General features: G+C 60.2%; 1 protein-coding gene and 2 non-coding genes across 3 annotated transcripts in view; 1 reads left to right on the forward strand and 2 right to left on the reverse strand.

Annotated features, from left to right (window-relative positions):
- The window catches only part of LOC142792126 (uncharacterized), a gene marked incomplete at both ends in the record, with an annotated part of 286387 nt that overhangs the window by 30488 nt on the left and 245899 nt on the right, over window positions 1-10000 (forward strand). The gene's annotated exons all lie outside the window — the stretch shown is intronic.
- On the reverse strand, window positions 19-171 carry LOC142792144 (5.8S ribosomal RNA). Its single transcript, XR_012890689.1, has one exon. It is a non-coding gene; the product is annotated as a 5.8S ribosomal RNA (ribosomal RNA).
- Window positions 1891-3705, reverse strand: LOC142792143 (small subunit ribosomal RNA). Its single transcript, XR_012890688.1, has one exon. It is a non-coding gene; the product is annotated as a small subunit ribosomal RNA (ribosomal RNA).

Below are 10000 nucleotides of genomic sequence, written 5' to 3' on the forward strand. Positions count from 1 at the left end.
CTCTCTTGATATGTGATCCGACCCTCAGACAGACGAAGCCAAGGGAAGACCCAAGGCCGCAATGTGCGTTCAAAGAATCAGTGCTCAGTGTGTCCTGCAATTCACACCAAGTCTCGCAGCTGGCTGCGTTCTTCATCGACCCGAGAACCGAGTGATCCACCGCTTAGAGTCGTGAAAAAGTGTTTGTTCAATTCCGTACAGTCAAAACCAAACGTTTCTGGCACTCGGCCAAACAGTGGCCAAGAAGGGCGCTTTTCAGCGCACGCTTGGACTCCAAAACTCTGCCGCGCCTTTTTCGGCTGCCGCAAATCGAGCAAACGGTGTGTTTCGGACGGCGTTTCGCTTCCGCTACTTGCGAGTGCTTTCGTGGTCCACCCCTCTATAAATACTCGGGAGGCGTCGAAGCCGGTTCTCCAAGCCGGACCCGTAGGTATCGTTGTGTGCTCGCTCTCATTGGCCCGCCTAACCAGAAAATGCCTGCGGTACACCCATTTGGATAAGAGTGCACGCAGATGCGGGCCTCGACGGCTACACATTTCCTCGGGCGGCCGCCTCCCGGCCTCCGTGGAGCGCGGGATGCACGGTCCCATCGACAAGCCTCTCCCGTTTTTACCGTGGCGTCGCGGTTCACCACGGCGGGCGGGTCGGTCTCCTCCGCATAAAAAGGGGGACCCCCGCTTTTTGTTCCACGAAATCGCACAAGCTTTTTTCGCATCCACGGTTTGCCACCGCACACCAAAATGCCGATCCGGCTGCCTACTTTAGCCAACAGGTGGAGCCAGGCGCGCCGTACTTGCGCGGCACTTCCCACGTCCACCGAAGTCGGTGCCAAGGACCACTTTCGGCGCCGGAGCCGCGTACGAGCCTACTCGAGGCGGAAGAACGAAGCCAGCAAGGGCCTGGCCGCAAGTGCGTTCAATTGTCGGGACGTCCAAGTCCCTCGTTCTTCCGTGCTTCCTCTTTCGGCAAGTCGTTGCGGCACCTTCCCAAAGCGCGCAGACCCGCTAATCGCGACGAGCGCGACGTGGCCGTGCCGCCTTTCCCTCGGCAGCAAGCAAAACGCCTGGCAACGTCGACGCTCCCCTAACCGCGATCTCGCACCGTGTTTCGTGTGGCGAATTCAAAAGCCGGCCGGCGCTGCTGCAACCATTACGGTCGGTACGCATACGCCGCGGAGGGCGGGACGGTCATCGGAGCGTGCGGTTCCTCCATCGAGTACTGCGCACCTCGGCCGTCGCATCGCCGTGCCATGACCGGCCGCGCGTCAACGCGAACCGGTGCCAGCGAGATCCCTCGCCTGCAAGAACCGACCGGCAGCCTCCGTCACCCGAGGACGCGGAGGCGCTTGCCGCGGACGGCGGGACGGTATGCACTGGTGCACAGCGGACCCGTCACATCGCCAGTTCCTTGACCGACCGCCGACGCTTGTGCCGTTCCTCTCGTACTTGGCAGTCGCCGCGCGATTGTCGGGTCTCGTTCTTGCACGCTCGAACGGTCGGGAGGGCACTCGGCTGGCGTTTCGGGAACGCGCAGCCTCGCCTTCTACCGACGTAACCACGACTCGCCGTTCGCGCTCCGCCGCTCCTGTTTACAGTACTAGGCGGTCCCGCAGCGGTCGGGTCGCGCATTTCGAGCGCTTCGAGCCACGGTGCAGTGGCGGGTCGAAAGCCGACCTATGAGTGCGTTGCGCCGTTTGTACCCGCGTCCGCCACCTGGCCGACCGTCCAAGGTCGCGGTGTTGGCGTCCGCTGGGCGCAACAATTTGTCACGGGGTGCCGCTCCACATTCAGGCAGCCCCGTGGGGAAAAGCCGACCCCGCGTCCAAACGGGGTCAGCGGCAGAAAGTGTCGGGCGCAGACGCAGCTGAGGCGCTCACCCTTCACAATCCGTTAATGATCCTTCCGCAGGTTCACCTACGGAAACCTTGTTACGACTTTTACTTCCTCTAAATGATCAAGTTTGGTCATCTTTCCAACAGACCGGCGCAACCGAAAGGCCGCGCCGGACATCGGTCCGAAGACCTCACTAAATCATTCAATCGGTAGTAGCGACGGGCGGTGTGTACAAAGGGCAGGGACGTAATCAACGCGAGCTTATGACTCGCGCTTACTGGGAATTCCTCGTTCAAGGGGAACAATTGCAAGCCCCTATCCCAATCACGAAAGAAGTTCCACGGGTTACCCAGTCTTTTCAGACAGGGATAAAGACACGCTGCTTCCTTCAGTGTAGCGCGCGTGCGGCCCCGGACATCTAAGGGCATCACAGACCTGTTATTGCTCTGTTTCGTGCGGCTAGGAGCCGCTTGTCCCTCTAAGAAGGTTGTAAGGTGCTGGGAACCCCGCACCTATTTAATAGGCTAGAGTCTCGTTCGTTATCGGAATTAACCAGACAAATCGCTCCACCAACTAAGAACGGCCATGCACCACCATCCACCGAATCAAGAAAGAGCTCTCAATCTGTCAATCCTCCCAGTGTCCGGGCCGGGTAAGTTTTCCCGTGTTGAGTCAAATTAAGCCGCAGGCTCCACTCCTGGTGGTGCCCTTCCGTCAATTCCTTTAAGTTTCAGCTTTGCAACCATACTTCCCCCGGAACCCAAATACTTTGGTTTCCCGGAAGCTGCCCGCCGAGTCATTTGAGTAACTCAGGCGGATCGCTGGTTGGCATCGTTTATGGTCAGAACTAGGGCGGTATCTGATCGCCTTCGAACCTCTGACTTTCGTTCTTGATCAATGAAAACATTCTTGGCAAATGCTTTCGCAGTAGTTCGTCTTGCGACGGTCCAAGAATTTCACCTCTAGCGCCGCAATACGAATGCCCCCGTCCGTCCCTCTTAATCATTACCTCGTATTCCAAAAACCAACAGAACAGAAACGAGGTCTTGTTCTATTATTCCATGCAAGTTTATTCAGGCGACTCGCCTGCGTTGAGCACTCTAATTTTTTCAAAGTAAAAGCACCGGCCATCTCGAGGCACACAATGAAGTGCACCAAGAAAGAACCGGCATGATGTTCAGTCCGAGCCGTCGCATCGGGTAGATGCACTACTCGTCTGGAACTGAGATCCAACTACGAGCTTTTTAACCGCAGCAGCTTTAGTATACGCTATTGGAGCTGGAATTACCGCGGCTGCTGGCACCAGACTTGCCCTCCAATTGATCCTCGTTAAAGGATTTAGAGTGTACTCATTTCAATTACGGGGCCTCAAAAGAGTCCCGTATTGTTATTTTTCGTCACTACCTCCCCGTGCCGGGAGTGGGTAATTTGCGCGCCTGCTGCCTTCCTTGGATGTGGTAGCCGTTTCTCAGGCTCCCTCTCCGGAATCGAACCCTGATTCTCCGTTACCCGTAACAACCATGGTAAGCAAGTAACCTACCATCGAAAGTTGATAAGGCAGACACTTGAAAGAAACGTCGCCGGCTCGTGGCCATGCGATCAGCACAAAGTTATCCAGAGTCACCACACAATACGGGCCGAAACCCGATCGATCTTGGTCTAATAAAAGCACCCGTTACCCAAAGGGCTCCAGGCTCACTGCATGTATTAGCTCTAGAATTGCCACAGTTATCCAAGTAGGAAGAAACGATCTAAGGAACCATAACTGATTTAATGAGCCATTCGCGGTTTCGCCTTATTTCGGCATGTACTTAGACATGCATGGCTTAATCTTTGAGACAAGCATATGATTACTGGCAGGATCAACCAGGTAATCGTTCGACTGCGCGTCCGTCCTCGCCCTCGGCGGGCCGGACGCAGTCTGTGTGCGGCGGAGGCCACCTTCAGGCGCCCCAACACGCTTATTTTGCACTCCGAGATGACGGCGTTCGAGCTCGCTACGGCACAACCTTCCCGAAAGACGAGTGGGAGCCGTGCGGCAAGAAGCACGTTCATGCTCGCTCTTTTTCGTTGCATCGACTCGGTCGCGCCGTGCGGGTTGCCCAAGCCCGCTGCACTGTCGGTGGACCGGCCGGAACTAGCAACGGAGCCGAGACTGCAAAGCCGCCAGACGACGGGTCACGCCCGCGTCTTCGGCGCTTTCGCATCTGAATCGCCCGAGGACGACACGGAACACACCTCGATATCGTGGTAAAACGGCACCGTCCGACAACCAGCCCCTAACGCATCAAGCGGATGAGGCTGCAGACGACTGCCGTGGATTCCCCTGGAGCAGACCCGAGGACACGCTTGACGAGGCCGAAGCCCGCCGCATATCAGACACCCGGTCGCTTTCGCGTACGCCGCTCACGAGAACCCCCACATAATAGCAGCGATAAGTACCCAGACCTCCTTGGGCCCTAATACGAGCGTACTCGAGAAAATTTCACCGCGGGTGTGCCCCGAAACGTGTGGCATGTTGAGCGTGCCACAAGTCTACGTCGCTCTCAAACCCGCCGAGGTCGTAGAATTTGCGACCCTACTCACGAAATTCCCACCGAGGATACGGCCGCAAACGTACCGCACCTTGGGTAGGCCACGAGTTTGTGCAACACTACGCTGACGGCACAGCACCGAGGTCGTGCGCGCACGCACGGGAAAATTCCGCCGCGGTTTCTGCCGAAAACGTGAGGCACCACGACTCTCCGCAAGTTCGCGTCGACTGCGAAAGACCGAAGTCGTGAACGACGTGTCCGCTACTCGCCGCCGACACGCTGGACACCAAACGTACAACGACTCGACGGCGTCGTAGAGGCCCACGACGCGGTTTTCCTTAACGACGTCTCGGCGTGGCACCGACAGGTTAGAACGGCCGACCAACGTTCCCTGTCCGCCGTTCGGCTCAGTCGAAGGGCTCGGCGACTTCGGCAACGCTGCGAAGCCGCACGGTGACGCACGCCATGTCCCCATTTTTTTTTTCTTTCTGCGTCTGCCGGGGTGCCCCTATAATAGCAGCGATAAGCACCCAGACCGCCGTGGGTCGCTCGCCCCGGCTGACGTGGTTTTTCGTACTCCTGCGGCGGTCGCCGTCAAGCACGTCCAAATACGCTACTTTCGTGGGCGCATTCACGCTCTTTCGCTTCGCCGGAGTGCCAGCACTCACTCTGCCAAAAACGGCGAACATCCGAGCGGCGGTTCCCACTTTTGCGTCGGCGTCGCAAACCCCGCCCCGGCAGACGAGGTTTGCCGTACTCGTGCGACGGTGGCCGGCGGGCACGTCGAAAGACGCCGATATCGTGCGCGAATTGGCGCACCTTGGCTTCACCGGAGTGCCGCCACTGACTCCTCCAAAAACGGCGAAGATCCGAGCGGCGCTTCCCACTTTCGCATCGGCGTCCCGAACTCCGCCCCGGCTGACGCGGTTTACCGTACTCGTGCGACGGTCGCCGGCGAGCACGTGGAAAGACGCCGATATCGTGCCCGAATCGGCTCCGTTCGGCTTCGCCGGAGTGCCAGCACTGGCTCGGCGAAAGACGACGAACATCCGAGCGACGGTTCTCACTATTGCGTACGCGTCGCAAACCCCGCCCCGGCAGACGCACTTTGCCGTACTCGTGCGACGGTCGCCGGCGAGCACGTAGAAAGACGCCGATATCGTGCCGGAATCGGCCCCGTTTGGCTTCGCCGGAGTGCCAGCACTCGCTCGGCCAAAGACGACGAACATCCGAGCGACGGTTCCCACTATTGCGTACGCGTCGCGAACCCCGCCCCGGCAGACGCGGTTTGCCGTACTCGTGCGGCGGTGGCCGGCGGGCACGTCGAAAGACGCCGATATCGTGCACGAATTGGCGCTCCTTGGCTTCACCGGAGTGCCAGCACTCACTCGGCCAAAAACGGCGAACATCCGAGCAGCGGTACCCACTTAGCCGTCGGCATCCCGAACTCCGCGCCGGCTGACGCGGTTGCCGAGCTCGTGCGACTAGCGACCGCGAACGCGTCTCGCGACGCCGCTTTCGTGCGCGGCTCCCATTGCGACCTGGGTTACCCGAGCTCGACCAGCAAAAAAGAAGGTCGAAAATTTTTTTTTTTTTTCTGCGTCTGCCGGGGTGCCCCTATAATAGCAGCGATAAGCACCCAGACCGCCGTGTGTCGCTCGCCCCGGCTGACGTGGTTTTTCGTACTCCTGCAGCGGTCGCCGTCACGCACGTCCAAATACGCCACTTTCGTGGGCGCATTCGCGCTCTTTCGCGTCGCCGGAGTGCCAGCACTCACTCTGCCAAAAACGGCCAACATCCGAGCGGCGGTTCCCACTTTTGCGTCGGCGTCGTAAACCCCGCCCCGGCAGACGCGGTTTGCCCTACTCGTGCGACGGTCGCCGGCGAGCGCGTCGAAAGACGCCGATATCGTGCGCTAATTGGCGCTCCTTGGCTTCTCCGGAGTGCCGCCACTCACTCCTCCAAAAACGGCGAAGATCCGAGCGGCGTTCTCCACTTTCGCATCGGCGTCCCGAACTCCGCCCGGGCTGACGCGGTTTACCGTACTCGTGCGACGGTCGCCGGCGGGCACGTCGAAAGACGCCGATATCGTGCCGTAATCGGCCCCGTTTGGCTTCGCCCGTGTGCCAGCACTCACTCGGCCAAAAACGGCGAACATCCGAGCAGCGTTTCCCACTTTCGCATCGGCGTCCCGAAGCCCGCCCCGGCAGACGCGGTTTGCCCTACTCGAGCGACGGTCGCCGGCGATCACGTCGAAAGGCGCCGAATTCGTGCACGAATCGATGCTTCTTGGTCTCGCAGGAGGGCCGCCACTCACTCCTGCAAAAACGGCGAAGATCCGAGTTGCGCTTCCCACTTTTTCGTCGGCGTCCCGAACTACGCCCCGGCTGACGCGGTTTACCGTACTCGTGCGACGGTCGCCGGCGGGCACTTCAAAATACGCCGATTTCGTGGGCGCATTCACGCTGTTTCGCTTCCCCGGAGTGCCAACACTCACTCTGCCGAAAGCGGCGATCATCCGAGCGGCGGTTCCCACTTTTGCGTCGGCTTCGCAAACGGCGCCCCGGCAGACGCGCTCGTGCGACGTACTCGTGCGACGGTCGCCGGCGAGCACGTCGAAAGACGCCGATATCGTGCTCGAATCGACCCCGTTTCGCTTCGCCGGAGTGCTGCCAGTCACGGCGCAGAAAACGGCGAACAAGTGTTTTTTTTTTTTTTTTTCCTAGAATTTGTGTTATAGAAGGCACATTTGATATCGGACGATAATTTTCAACTTTATCACGCGCACCGATTTTCGTGTAGAGGTTTGCAAGTTTATGGGAATTTCTCCACTTGGAATAATGCGATTTAGTAGTACTACGAGAACTTCATGGATGTACTCAAGGGTACGGGGCAAGTCAGTTACGTCAACACCTGCAGATTTTTTACACTTCAAACTGAAAATTGTTGGTTGTGAGTCCTCGTGTGATATTAAAGGCCGATTCGCTAACACATAGAACAAAGAAAGAAAGGAAGAAAAAACGCCCGCGCTCGCTCAAGAAACCTGGGTTCGCAACAAGTGGCAACAACAAGCAACCGAGCGAGTGCGCCAAAACCCGTGGCGGCCGAACAAACGCGAAGTCCCAACCGCGTCAGCCGGGGCGGCACGGGACAGGAAAAATCACTTCAGCCGGGGCGGCGGGGCACCGAATAAACCTCGTCACCTCGTCGCAGGATAAAAGAGGAAACAAAAAGTCTAAACAGCGTCTGCTGGAGCGAATGCGTAATAAAACAACAACAACAACAAAAAAAAAAAACACCCGCGCTCAAGAAGTCTGCAATCACCACAAAAGGCGACTGTGACCGAGCAGCGTCAGCCGGGGCCGTGCGGAAACGGAAAAACCGCGACTACCGGGGCGTCGAGGCACCGAAAAATCCACTTCAGCCGCGGCGAAAAAAAAAAACAAAAAGAAAGACGGAGGGGGGGGGGGGAACCACGTCTGCCGGGGCGAAGGAAAAAAAAAAACGCGTCTGCCGGGGCGAGCCCGGGTGCGGCACCACCGGGAAAACTGTGGCAAACAGACATGGCGATCGAGTGAGTGGGCCGCCAGCCAGGCTCAGCCAAAAAGTGCAAAGTCCGAACTGCGTCAGCCGGGGCGGCAAAAACCACGTCAGCCGGGGCGGCGCAAAAAACCGCGTCTGCCGGGGCGGCACGAAACCGCGTCAGCCGGGGCGGCGCGAAAACTGCGTCAGCCGGGGCGAAAGAAAAAAAAAAAAAAAACGCGTCTGCCGGGGCGAGCCCGGGTGCGGCACCACCGGGAAAACTGTGGCAAACAGACATGGCGATCGAGTGAGTGGGCCGCCAGCCAGGCACAGCCGAAAAGTGCAAAGTCCGAACCGTGTCAGCCGGGGCGGCAAAAAACCGCGTCAGCCGGGGCGGCGCAAAAAACCGCGTCTGCCGGGGCGGCACGAAACCGCGTCAGCCGGGGCGGCGCGAAAACTGCGTCAGCCGGGGCGAGCCCGGGTGCGGCACCACCGGGAAAACTGTGGCAAACAGACATGGCGATCGAGTGAGTGGGCCGCCAGCCAGGCTCAGCCAAAAAGTGCCAAGTCCGAACTGCGTCAGCCGGGGCGGCAAAAAACCGCGTCAGCCGGGGCGGCGCAAAAAACCGCGTCTGCCGGGGCGGCGCGAAAACCGCGTCTGCCGGGGCGGCGCGAAAACTGCGTCAGCCGGGGCGAAAGAAAAAAAAAAACGCGTCTGCCGGGGCGAGCCCGGGTGCGGCACCACCGGGAAAACTGTGGCAAACAGACATGGCGATCGAGTGAGTGGGCCGCCAGCAAGGCTCAGCCAAAAAGTGCTAAGTCCGAACTGCGTCAGCTGGGGCGGCAAAAAACCGCGTCTGCCGGGGCGGCACGAAACCGCGTCAGCCGGGGCGGCGCGAAAACCGCGTCTGCCGGGGCGGCACGAAACCGCGTCAGCCGGGGCGGCGCGAAAACTGCGTCAGCCGGGGCGAGCCCGGGTGCGGCACCACCGGGAAAACTGTGGCAAACAGACATGGCGATCGAGTGAGTGGGCCGCCAGCCAGGCACAGCCGAAAAGTGCTAAGTCCGAACTGCGTCAGCCGGGGCGGCAAAAACCGCGTCAGCCGGGGCGGCGCGAAAACCGCGTCTGCCGGGGCGGCACGAAACCGCGTCAGCCGGGGCGGCGCGAAAACTGCGTCAGCCGGGGCGAGCCCGGGTGCGGCACCACCGGGAAAACTGTGGCTAACAGACATGGCGATCGAGTGAGTGGGCCACCAGCCAGGCTCAGCCAAAAAGTGCTAAGTCCGAACTGCGTCAGCCGGGGCGGCAAAAACCGCGTCAGCCGGGGCGGCGCAAAAAACCGCGTCTGCCGGGGCGGCACGAAACCGCGTCAGCCGGGGCGGCGCGAAAACTGCGTCAGCGGGGCGAAAGAAAAAAAAAAAAACGCGTCTGCCGGGGCGAGCCCGGGTGCGGCACCACCGGGAAAACTGTGGCAAACAGACATGGCGATCGAGTGAGTGGGCCGCCAGCCAGGCACAGCCCGAAAAGTGCCAAGTCCGAACTGCGTCAGCCGGGGCGGCAAAAAACCGCGTCAGCCGGGGCGGCGCAAAAAACCGCGTCTGCCGGGGCGGCCACGAAACCGCGTCAGCCGGGGCGGCGCGAAAACTGCGTCAGCCGGGGCGAGCCCGGGTGCGGCACCACCGGGGAAAACTGTGGCAAACAGACATGGCGATCGAGTGAGTGGGCCGCCAGCCAGGCTCAGCCAAAAAGTGCCAAGTCCGAACTGCGTCAGCCGGGGCGGCGCAAAAAAACCGCGTCTGCCGGGGCGGCGCGAAAAACCGCGTCTGCCGGGGCGGCGCGAAAACTGCGTCAGCCGGGGGCGAAAGAAAAAAAAAACGCGTCTGCCGGGGCGAGCCCGGGTGCGGCACCACCGGGAAAACTGTGGCAAACAGACATGGCGATCGAGTGAGTGGGCCGCCAGCAAGGCTCAGCCAAAAAGTGCCAAGTCCGAACTGCGTCAGCCGGGGCGGCAAAAAACCGCGTCGTGCCGGGGCGGCACGAAACCGCGTCAGCCGGGCGGCGCGAAAACCGCGTCTGCCGGGGCGGCACGAAACACCGCGTCAGCCGGGGCGA

This window comes from Rhipicephalus microplus, unplaced genomic scaffold (genome assembly GCF_043290135.1).
Source record: "Rhipicephalus microplus isolate Deutch F79 unplaced genomic scaffold, USDA_Rmic scaffold_205, whole genome shotgun sequence".
NCBI classification, from domain to species: Eukaryota; Metazoa; Arthropoda; class Arachnida; order Ixodida; family Ixodidae; genus Rhipicephalus; species Rhipicephalus microplus.